We start from the raw sequence: 12,273 nt of genomic DNA, 5'->3' as shown, positions 1-12,273 counted from the left end.
TGTACAGGAACTGAGTGTTGAAAGTAGGTATAAAGGGATGTGCCTGATAGCCTTGTATTATTTGTATTGCAAACCATAAGGCCCAAAAGGAGAGAGAGACACACACACACACATAGATACACACAACACAGATGAAAAGTGTCTGTCATAGAGGCAGGTGGGGACTGGGCAGGGAGGCGGAAGGTGGAAGGGAAACTGGGACCATAGGTGGTGGGAAAAGTACATTGGTGTGGGACGGGTGTTGTAACATTATGACTGAAACACAATCATCAACTTTATAAATGTGTATTTCTCTGTATTCAATTAAAAAATCTTAATCAGAAGCTACTAAAAATCAATAAAAATTGATATGGATAATTTAATGCAAGCTTAAAAATTAGATATATAGACATAATCAAATAATTACATATTTGATATGCAATAGTAGTTGATATGATTTGTCAATAATAGTTGATGTTATTTATTATTATATTATCATGCAATGATGCAATGATATATTATGCTAATTTATATGTTTATTAAAATGTACTCATATAAAAATGTTCAGGATAAGTGAATCCTGTTGAAAAAAGAAATCTTTTGTGTTTAAAGTAGCTGTGGACTCACAGGACTTTGCAAAATTAGTACAGAAAATCCTTTTTCCAATGATGAGATATTACTAAAATGGAGACTAGTTCTTGTTAGGAGATTGGCATCAATACTTATTTAGATTTCACCAATTTTCAAAGAGGAGTGTGACTAATTCTGTACAATTTTACCACATATAACTACATAATCAGATAGAAAACTGTCCCTTCCTCAAGGAACTCTCTTGTGATTCCCCTTAATACTACCTCTCACCTACACACCCACGTTCCTTTTCTCTGGAAACCAATAATTTTTTCCTACCTCTATAATCCTGCCATTTTGAGAATTGCATAAATGGAGTCATATAGGATGTAACTTTTTTAATGGGCTTTTAAAATGAGACAGAAAAAATTCCCCTGAGATTCATACAATATGTATCCTATATCAATAGCTTTTTGTCATATTCACAAAATCCAAAAAGAGAAACTACATAAATGTCTATCAGTAGATTAAATATATCACAACTTTATGCAGCAGAATACTATGCAAATAATATATCTCTAAGAGCATAAGAATACATGGCCGTTGTATATGTATTGGGTGAGGCTACAATATGATTTGTTTTCCATTATCAGAAATGTTTGTGCACTAAGAAAAAAAGTTTCTAGTATCTATTTCCTAATATGTAGAAGTAGCATAATAAATAATTCTTATTTTTATGATTGCACTGGGATTTCTTAAGAATCATCCTATCATTATGTCCAGCAATACATAATACGACTAAGATGACTCAGAAATGCATTTATTCTCACAGTTGCCATTGACTGCATTAAAAATATGAATATGACAATCAGCAAACAGGCACACGGGGAAGAATCAAGAAGAGACAGGGCAGGCTTCCAGTTCTCCTTGCCCAGTGAGTCACAGGTACAGAGCTTCATGCTTCTTGCAACTTGAGCTGTTACTGACCAGTGAATGCATTCCACAGGAAGCTCCCTGATCCATTGTGTCCACTGCACATGTAGGTGGACAGTGCCAATATGACTGGCCACAGCTACTCAGACTTTGCATTCCAGAGGTCATGTTGCTACAGGGGCTCAGCCATACACTGATAGCTGTTCACCATAACTCATGTTGAGTCTAGAGAGTTCCACCCTGGAAGAATAGCCATGTAGCAGGAACTAGCTGGTGTCAAGACCCTCTCCTTAGAGTATTGTAAAGATGGTCTAAGAACAGGCTCCAGAGCTCATGTGAGCCTCTTGGGAAAGCCTGGGTTTGAGCAGCCCACGCCTTCTAAATTAACTGTTTGCCACCTGATGCTTTTCTTGTTTGTAATAACCACAATGCTTTTATCATCACAAATAGCAAACTATTTCCCTAGTGTAAAAATGAACCGTGGCAAAAACATTTGAGTCCTGCCGTGCTAATACTGTGCCATGTCCCAGATTCATGCTCTTTAAGACAAATTTCAGAGTGGCCTGCAGTGACATCCCAATGACTGTTGGCGAAATAGACCAATGGCCATACATTCCCTGAACTTTATAAATAGTCTCATGAATTTATACCGGGGAAGGTCAGAAGCCAACTCTCTGACTTCACTGTGAAGAAGAAAATCTCCATCCCTCGGTGGTGCCCAACAAGTCAGAAGCCCCAGAGAAGGAAGTGGCTGAAGGATAATGTCTCCATCCTGGTTAGTTAAATTTAAAGCCATTTTGTTCTGATGATTGTGTGTGAAAGACGGAGGATCTCATAGTTTTTGCCCTGTCTCAAGAGTGTTATACTCTGGGGGCTCATTTGCAGCCAGTTCCCCCCAGGAATGCAGGCATCAGGCCTCTGTAGCGATTCTTCCCTCTCTCACCTCCTCCAATCCTGCACCTAGCTAAGAATAACAGTAAGAGCAGCTGCAGTATGTTAAGATGCCCTTCATTCATTCGGTTCCTGTCCTCTCCCCGCCCAGACTTTATAGATCAGGAAACTGAGGCTCAGGAAACTGCAAGTCTCCTTGCAGGGAAATTGGGTTAGAATAAGAGTTCTCTTTGTTATGACATTTGACTTGAGCCTGGCCAGAAAAGCTCCCCATTTCCAAGCCCTTAGCACCTAGCAGGGGAGGCCCACATTTGAAAGCTGAAACAGCAGCTAGCAGCTGTGTGTGATGCCTAACTGTCATGCTCCAACCTTTACAAGTATTCAGATGCTAACAGTTGATGGTGAAATCTTTTCCTCTCAATTAGAGAAAATGGCATAACCTAAAGAAAATTCTTTTAGCAAAATAAAAGAGAAAGTTCCTAAGAAATATTCATTGCCAAGTTGACAGCGCTTCCATAATGTTGCGAATTTAGATCTGATTATGAGTTAAGTTTCAAGGGGTGACAAATTCTGAACAAGTAGATTGAAACTAAATAAACAGTTGCTCCATCCTACTCCTCAGCAGTTAATTATAGCAAGAACCCTGCTTTCTGAGGAGTATTGTTATAATAAATTATAATTAGTGGTTGGAAGCAGATATTTTTTTCCCTTTTAAAAAATATGTGTACCAGAGTAAAGAGCTTTGTTGGAACTGTACTGTTTGAATTAGAAAAGACTTATGGCAGAAAATTGGTTTTTCTGTTGGCAGCTGAGGAAAACTATCTGTCAGTCAAGACTATGAGTCAAGAGCTCCAAATATTATTCAAATAGGAGAGAATGAACCTTGTAGAATGTTCAGGTGTAGAGAGGCCCTGGGAGCTTTGGAAAATGTTCTGCATTGCTTAATGCCGAATGCTAATTGATGGATCTCTGCTGATTGCTGTTGGTTTTAAAACTGCATTCAGATTAGGCTTTCTCCGCCTCAGAAAATGTAGCAATTAAAAAGCGCTTTAATAGAACCGAGAATGGGCCCAGGAGCAGCACGGATGGTTCCACGAGCACATCCAAAATAACGACAGATGTGGGGCTGTTGAAAGTACTCAAGGTGGAGAAACAGCTCAACGCACCGAGTTTTAAACAAAGGCCCAGAGCTCTGCCTGTGGGTCAGCCTGACAGCCTGCCTCCGCCCCCTCTCTGAACCTCTGCTCACCTCCAGCCCCGCTTTGCAGCCTTTCTGCTGTCTTTCTTTCCCTGTCCTCTCTCAAAGTTTCATTCCCCTGCGATCAGAGGGCTTCCGTCCCTGCCAAAGGCCCCATCAAATCCAGTTCTCCCCAGTAGTACTAGAAATGGGAGTGGCCCTAAGGTGAGAAGTGGTGGACGTTGGTGGGATGTTCTCTAGTTTCTGATCAAACCGGCAGCCCCAGCAAAGGGCTCTTTTTTTTTTTTTTTTTTTTTGCTTTTTGGGTCACACCCAGCGATGCTCAGGGGTTACTCCTGGCTTTGCACTCAGGAATTGCTCCTGGCAGTGCTTGGGGGACCATATGGGATGCTGGGGATCGAACCCAGGTCGGCCACGTGCAAGGCAAATGCCCTACCTGCTGTGCTATCGCTCCGGCCCCCCCAGCAAAGGACTCTTAGGGGCACTTACTTACCACCTTGTACTCAGTCTGCAGTCCAGACCCCATGGTACCTCCTCAAGCAGAGACCCCCTTTTCCTGCAGCTCTGGGGGCATTCCTCTTTGCCCTTTGGGACTGATTGGCATTTAAAGATTTCCTTCCACGTTTGCGGGTGCTCCCCCATGCACTTGACCCTACTTGCCTTTCTGTGAATAGTTCTTTAAGTCCTCTCCGGTGACACTGTGAGGCCATCATTTGTCCACTGCCAAGTCTGCACAGTCACCCAGGTCCCTTGCAAGCCAGGATGGTGGCATTAGGTGCCACTGATGTGCTGAGAGGTACCTGTCACCTGTGCTGTCCAGTAGCTGTCCTCTCTCATGCCTCAGTCAGGACCCAGACTCTTGTCTGGTAGCATCCCCAGATTCCAGGTTAGACATGTTCTGGGACCACGATCTTGGGAAGGTCCAAAGGAGCAAATGATTGGGGCGACGAGGCTTTGTTTTTTTTTCCCTTTTGTCTACACCTCATAGCACTCAAGGCTTATTCCTGGCTCTGTGCTCAAGGGTCACTCATGGTAGGATCTGGGGACTGCATTTGGTGCTGGGGATCAAACCCAGATAGTCTCTGTGCTGGGTCATTGCTCTGCCTGCTGTACTATCACTCTGGCTCCTGAATTTGTGTTTTATTTTTCTTTCTTCTCTCTTCTGTTTTTTGTTTGTTTGCAAGCAGAGCCCCCACCCCCTTTTCCTGGGGCTCCGGGGAGTTCCAATCACACTGGCGGTGCTCAGGGCTAACTCCTGGCTCTGCAGTAAAAGGATCACTTTCAACCAGTTTCAGGGGACTCTATGGGGTACTGGGATTGGCTCAGGTTGGCTGCATGTTAGGCAAGTGCCCTACCCACTCTACTATCTCTCTAGTCCCCTGCCCCCCACAAGGATTTTACTCTAAGGGAACTTTCTGGAATGTAAGTGGCACTCATAAGAGATTGGTTTTATTTGCCTCCTTTTCTTTTTCATTTCAGTTTTGAGTGTCATACCCATTGGTACTCAGGATTTACCCCTGGCTTTGCACTCAAGGGTCACTCCTGGTGGGGCCTTGGGGGACCATATGTGGTGCTGGAAATCCAACCATGGCCACATAAACATGCCTTACTTCTTTTTTTTAAAAAAATTTTTTATTGAATCACAGTGAAAAAAATACAAAGCTTTCAGGTTTAAGTCTCAGTCATATAATGATTAAATCCCCATCCCTTCACTGGTGCACATGTTCCACCACCAAGAACCCCAATAAACCCCCCTCCCACCCACCCCCAACCTAAGTAGCTAATGATCTTCACTTCATTCTCTCTATACTTTGAATACATTCAATATTTCAATAGAGAACTCACTATTATTACCTGGAACTTTCCCCCAACAATCAGGCCTGCTGAAAAGGCATCATTTAATAATTTCTTTTCATTGCTGAGAATGAAGACTCTATGAACGCGGTTTTGGATTTCTGATATTTTAGCTCAGTTCACAGTCTAGATGCATTTCTGTAAGAAGCTGCTCTGGGTGCCAAAATGGGTTAGAAGACCTCTCAGATCATAGTCTTTAGGAGCAGAGGGTCCGTTTCACGCAGCTCTGGATCTTATCTGGGCAGAGGGAGTGCCGGTAACGGCCCCCTCCCATGATCGCCTATGAGCAACATCTCTGCAAAACTCATACCTCTGGGTTGAGTTTTAGGAGGTGACTCTTGCCACGTGGATGTTGCCACCACCTCCATTTTCCACGCAGAAAAAAACAGGGTGGAGAGGGAAAATCCCTCCCTGGGCAGCACGGGGTTGTAGCACAGCTCACAATCTAGATGCATTTCTGTAAGAAGCTGCTCTGGGTGCCAAAATGGGTTAGAAGACCTCTCAGATCATAGTCTTTAGGAGCAGAGGGTCCCAGGCCTTACTTCTTATCTATCTCTCTGGCCCCACCTTTGCTTCCATTCAAACCTAAGGTCTCTGCCCTTTATTTCACTTTATTGTCATTAAAGTCGCTTGCTAGAGAGGCTGGGGATGTGGCTGAGGAGAGCACATGTAGCACATATGTGAGCGCCTAGGCTCAATCCTTGGCACTAGGGAAAAAATAACTTGATGGAAATTGCTTTCTGGTTACTCACCAAATTCTAGAATATAGAATCCAGGTTTAAAAGTCTCCTTAAAACTGCCTTAACTCTCCTCTGTGCTCTGGGAAATTTGTATCCTGAATCCACAGTCCTTCGATTACTGTGTGTGTGCACAGGAACCCGTGAATGTGTGTTGTATGCCTAAGCAAATGAATTTATGTGCTTATGTATTGTTTGGAAGTCCATGCCACTCAATACTCCTTCCTTTGAGGCACAGTTCCTCATCTATAGCAGCACCTCATTAAATGTTCATTGACCTTTGTGTTAGCAGGACAATGGCTCCCCAAGGATGTGTGTGTCCCAGTCTCAGAAATCTATGAGTATGTTATAGTATATGACAGGAGAGGACTAAGGTGGATGGAACTAAGGTTGATGATTAATTGACCTAAAGTTTGGGAGAGTATTATAAATGGTCTCCATGGGTCTAATATAATCACAGGGGTCTTAAAAGTGGGTTGCAGAAGGGAAGGTCAGAGGATATGATTAAAGAAGTGTTTTACTTGCTATTGCTAACTCCGGAGACGGAGGAAAGAGGGCACGAGCTGAGGACTATGGGTGGCTTTTGGAAGTGGGAAAGAGCCAGGAAATAGATTCTCTCCTAGAACCTCCAGTAAAGACTAATCCTGCTGAGATACTGGAGCCATAAAAGAGGGGTTAAGGTGCTTGCCTTCCACATGGCTAACCCTGATTCTATCTCTGTCACCATGTGTGGTTGCCCAAGCACTGCCAGGAGGTTTCCCTGAGCACAGGGCAAGGAGTAATCCCTGAGCACTGCCCACTGTGACCCCAAAACACGATTAAAAAGAACAACCCAGTTAACTGTGATTTGACCCAGTGAGAACCCTCTGAGACTTGTAACTCACAGAACTGTCAAAGAACCCATCTGTTATTTTTGCCACCAAACTTATGATAATTTGTTACAGTAGCCACAGAAAAGTAATACCAGCTCCTTGCTGATTTATATGCAGATACAGGAAACTAGCTTTTGTGCCAAAACCCAGCTGAGTCAGAGGTGGATTTGAGTTAGCAATCCTGACTTTGAGAGTCAGCTTCGCAAAGACAGAGAGCAGTTTAGTCCTCACCCAAATCACGCTTCACTGCGGGGGACCTCTCCAAGGGTAAACACGGTCCATGAGTGTTGGGTGGGATGAGTGTTTGGGGGTGGACTTTGCTACCTCTTCAGGATCACTGTGCTTGTGCCCAGAAGGAACCTGGTTCACTGTCCTCTAGACTCAGCTACCTCCCCCCCCTCCACATCCCCTCCTCCTGTCTATGATGGACCAGGCTGGGAGGGCACATAGCTTAAGGATGCCAGTTTGCCGGCAACTCTAACTCTGGGTCGGCTGCAGCACAGGGAAAAAACTGGATCACTAGACTCTGTGCTCCCATAATTTGAGCCAAGAAAGATATGGAGTAGGGAAGTAAGTTTCAGTGGGAGGCAAGGCCAAGGCAAGCTGCAGTGTGCAAGCCAAAGAGGGAGCTCTTAGGAAGAGAGCAGGGGGAGGTGGCTGGGCCCGAAGGCGAAACAGAAGAGAGACAGAGACTGTGGGTCCAAGAGGAAGCACCAAAGGACAATTAGTTCCTCAGCTGCCAGGACCTCACCAGTCTTCCAGACACCTGACTGCTCGACAGGATTTGCTCTCACATTTCCCTTCCATTCCCTCTTTCCCCAGGTGTCAACTGCCCCCTAAGAGGAGCAACCTCGTAAATAGACCAGAATTGCTTAGGTCTCTGATCTTTGCAGTAAGAGAAAGACTAACTGAGATGGATGGACCCCAGGAGTAGAACACTTACCTCAGAGGGGTCCTAGAAGGGAAAGTATGTCTGGAAACAGAGCGGATGGGCTGGGGGCAAGAAATAGGGTCTATGAGTGCCTGAAAGCAGGTGACTAGTTAAAGAAACTTTGGTACATCTACACAATGGAATACTATTCAGCTGTCAGAAAAGACGAAGTCATGAAATTTGCATATAAGTGGACCAACATGAAAAGTATCATGCTAAGTGAAATGAGTCAGAAAGAGAGGGATAGGCATAAGAAGATTATATTCATTTGTGGAATATAAGGTAACAGAATGGGAGACTAACACCCAAGAATAGTAGAGATAAGTACCAGGAGGTCTGCTCCATGGCTTTGAAGCCTACCTCACATGCCAGGGGGGAAAAGGCAGCTCAGATAGAGAAGGGACCACCAAGTAAAGGATGCTTGGAGGTCCCACTCAGGATGGGTGATGCATGCTGAAAGTAGACTATAGTCCAAACACAATGGCCACTTAATATCTCTATTGCAAACCACAGCACCCCAAAGGAGAGAGAGAACAAAAGGGAATGCCTTGCCACAGAGGTGGGGTGGGGGTGGTTGGAGTGTTACTGGGATCATTGGTGGTAGAGAATGAGGACTGGTGGAGGGATGGGTACTCGATCATTGTATGACTGAAATGCAAGCACGAATGTTTGTAAGTCTAAGTCTGTAACTGTACCTCACTGTATGATTCACTAATAAAAAATTATTTAAAAAAATAGGGTCTAGTTTGTATTTATTTCCTTTCCTTTTTTAAAAGTTTTTGGGCCAAAACTCTTTTTTTAAATTTTTGGGTACAGAGATACACAGGGATTACTCCTGGCTCTATACTAGAAATTTCCTGGCAGTACTCAAGGGATCATATGGAGTTGACTGTGTGCAAGGCTGTATTATCTCTCTGATCCCAGTTCCTCTTTTATATGTTCTTACCCATGACTTCCTGAGTGAGCCCTAGCTAGACTCTCCTTTCTCTTTTGTAGGTAGCAGGTCTGTGAAGTCTGATGTGTAGAAGATTTGGAACATTGTCAAGATTTAGGGTGATGACTCTGAAGTCAGTCTGAGTGTGAAATCTTGAGCAGATCATTTGGCTTCTAACTTGTCTTCAGTTTCCTGACATATAATGGGTGAGATAAGAGTTTCTGGGGCTAGAGACTTACTCCCCTGAAGACTGCCAGGAGGGATCCCTGAGCAGAGATTCAGGAATAAAATCTGAACACCACTGGGTGCAACTAAAGTATCTTACCCACTAAAATAAGAGGTGATGGTGGTGAGGGAAACAATGGTTCCTATTCATTGCTTTGTTGTGTGTAAGAAAGGGATTGACCCATACACACGGTGTATAGTGAGTGATCAGTGTAGTGTGTTGAATTTTGCCTGCCTCCCAGCTATGTATGAGTCGCAACCCCTGGAAACTATGAATGTGATCTTTAAAATGGGCTCTTTGTAAATGTGACTAAGTTAAGAATCTTGAGATATTCTGAATCTAGACTGTACTTTAAATCCAATGACCAGTGTCCCCCTAAGAGAAAGGAGAGGGAAGTTTAGAACACAGATGTGGTACAGGGAAGCAGATCCTGTGAAGGAAAAGATAGAGATTGTCATGAAGTGGCCAGAGTCTGGGTGCCAGGAGTCATCGGAAACTGGACTAGACAAGGGGAGGTGCGAATTCCCATCCTTCCTCCCTCCCCCCCTCTTGCTTTTGAGAGTGCATGCCCTGCCAGAACCTTGATCTTGAACTTTTCTTAATTAGCTGGGGAGAGGACATGGGGATGGGGTCCCAAAGGGTGTGTGGGAGTCCCAGGGTTCTTGGCCAAATGGGCTGGATGGTGTAATGTGCTCTCTCTTCCTATCCTGTGTATGGGCTTCTTACCTTCAGAGATTTCAGAAAATATCCATCTGTGATTTTAAAGCATTTGGTTTGTGGTCATTTGTTATACTAGCCCTAGGAAAGTAATGTAATCTTCCATTTTTCTTTTGCAGTTCTGATGGGACCCGCATAGATTAGGGCAGCATTCAGAGTCAGTTGGGAATGGTGTCTTGATTTTTTGATGTCCTACATTTACTTGCACGGGAAGGGTGAGTAGGCAGGCGAAATAAATTAACAAAAATTGCCCTACATTGATTCTTGAAGGAACAGGGGAAATATTAGAACTTGGAAAGTAGTATAGCTTTGGCAAAGTAGGTTCATTGCCCTACCCCCTCCATTAGGAGTGAAGTAGAAGGATTGCGCAAATTAGGGACTTATGTGTGTATTAATGTCTTTGGAAGAAGCACGATTGCCAAGACAATGAGAAGTCACAGCACTGAGAACTGGAAAGGAAGGAGACACTAGAGAGGCAGACCTGGGTGGTTTAAATGAAAAAGTTGCTAATTCTGTGAATGTTGACACCGAGAACCTGGAACTCCTTTAGACCCGCTGACCTGAAGGGTAAAAATTAAGGTTTGCATCCAACTAGATAAGCAACATACTAAACTCTAAGGCTTTGATGCGGATGGTGTCCGAAGTGTGAGAAGGAACCAAGCCCTGTCAGCATATGAATCAAAGTAATTTCATGTTCTGTGCATCATTAGCTAAAGGTGGTCTGACACTGAGGACCTCTAGCTAAACTACCAGAAGCAAAAGTTAGCCTTTGGGGAAAGGTGTCAACATCTAGCCCCAAATGATCTCTGATTTTTTAATATACTATCTCTGTGGCTTGAAGTAGATTAGCCCCTGAGTCCTGGGAATGTGGCTATAGTCCCCCTGTCCCAGGGGAGAGATGCCAAGGATCAAGGAACCACATGATCACACGTAAGAAGAGTAGGGCTGGAGAGATAATATAGTAGGTAGGACACTTGCTTTGCATGCTGCAGACCCAGGTTCAATCCCTGGCACCCTCCATATGGTCTCCCCAGCACTGCCAGGAGTAATTCCTAGTGCAGAGCCTGGAGTAACTCCTGAGCATTCTAGGTGTGGTCTAACCCCCACCCTACACCCCCCCAAAAAATAGAAATAAGAGACAGAAAGAGAGCCACAAGAGCTATGGGAAATAGGCTTTAAAATAACCATGCCCAATGTTCAAAGATGTAAAAGATGATATAGAGAATGTCAGATATTCCAGGAGAGTGAAGCTGAATAAATCTGAATTGCTTCATATAGCTTCCCCCCAAAAAACAGATTGGCAAGAGTGCCACATAAATAAATAAAATATATGCCTTGAGGATAGCTAAAAGACAGAAAAACACGACAGACTTGAAATAATGGGTTAGTCAAATAATAAGCACTGGATCCCAGCAGAACTATCTATCAAGCTTGTGGAGGGGTGGAGGTAGGGACACTTGGAAGAATTATGTGGAAAAACAGGAGAGTCTAAGCTCGGGCAGAAATCACCCTTCGGGAAGAAAAATTCCATTCTAAGTACAAAGAATGGTTCTGCTAAATCAGAGCACTGACAATAGGGAGGAACTCAGAAGTTTGTGGAGTTTGAAACAGCAGCTTCGGAAACCCTGGGGGACGTGGGGGCGGTGTTCTTTGTAAACTGAATGATGAGGCAGAAAAGCATGTGGCTGACCCAATCCCATTCTGATCACAGCACCACCAGGAGCACCACCTGAGCACAGAGCCAGGAGCATCCCCTGAGCACTGTTGGATATGGTACTCACTCCCACCTCCCTCCCAAAAAAAAGAAAGAAAGAAAATTCCATCCCATCCATCATAAAAATGTAATCCACTAAAAGAACTGCAGTTCTCTACACTAACAGGAGAGGGTGCTCTTGATATAGAAATCTCTCTCTTCTCTCTCTCTCTCTCTCTCTCTCTCTCTCTCTCTCTCTCTCTCTCTCTCTCTCTCTCTCTCTCTCTCTTCTCTCTCTCTCTCTCTCACACACACACACACATACACACACTCACACACAGTAATACATGAATGCATTCATCCATATAAAGCTTTTATTAGGACACAAAATAAAAGTCAAAACATTTTAATTTAAATTATCCTTCTAAACCAAATTACAAAGCAAAAGCAAATGGAAACAATACTTCAAACTGAATTATTATCCTCAACCAGACTTTTGATATGGAAGACTACTTTTACTTTGAAAAGACAAATGAAAATGGGTAAAACTGAGAAAAAGATGAAGCAAAGTTAAATAGATTCTAGAGAGAAATGAAAGAAGACCATGAAATCCCTACAGAAATGTGTGGCTTTTGTGTTTTTGTTTGTTGGGGGGGGGGTCACTCCCAACAGAGCTGGTGGGACCATGTGGTGGCAGGGATGAGACCAGGTGCACTCAGACTGCAGAGCTCTCTCTCC

Source organism: Sorex araneus, chromosome 2, assembly GCF_027595985.1.
Source record: "Sorex araneus isolate mSorAra2 chromosome 2, mSorAra2.pri, whole genome shotgun sequence".
Taxonomy (NCBI): Eukaryota; Metazoa; Chordata; class Mammalia; order Eulipotyphla; family Soricidae; genus Sorex; species Sorex araneus.
The sequence above is the reverse complement of the archived record's forward strand: the minus strand, read 5'-3'. Positions refer to the sequence as shown.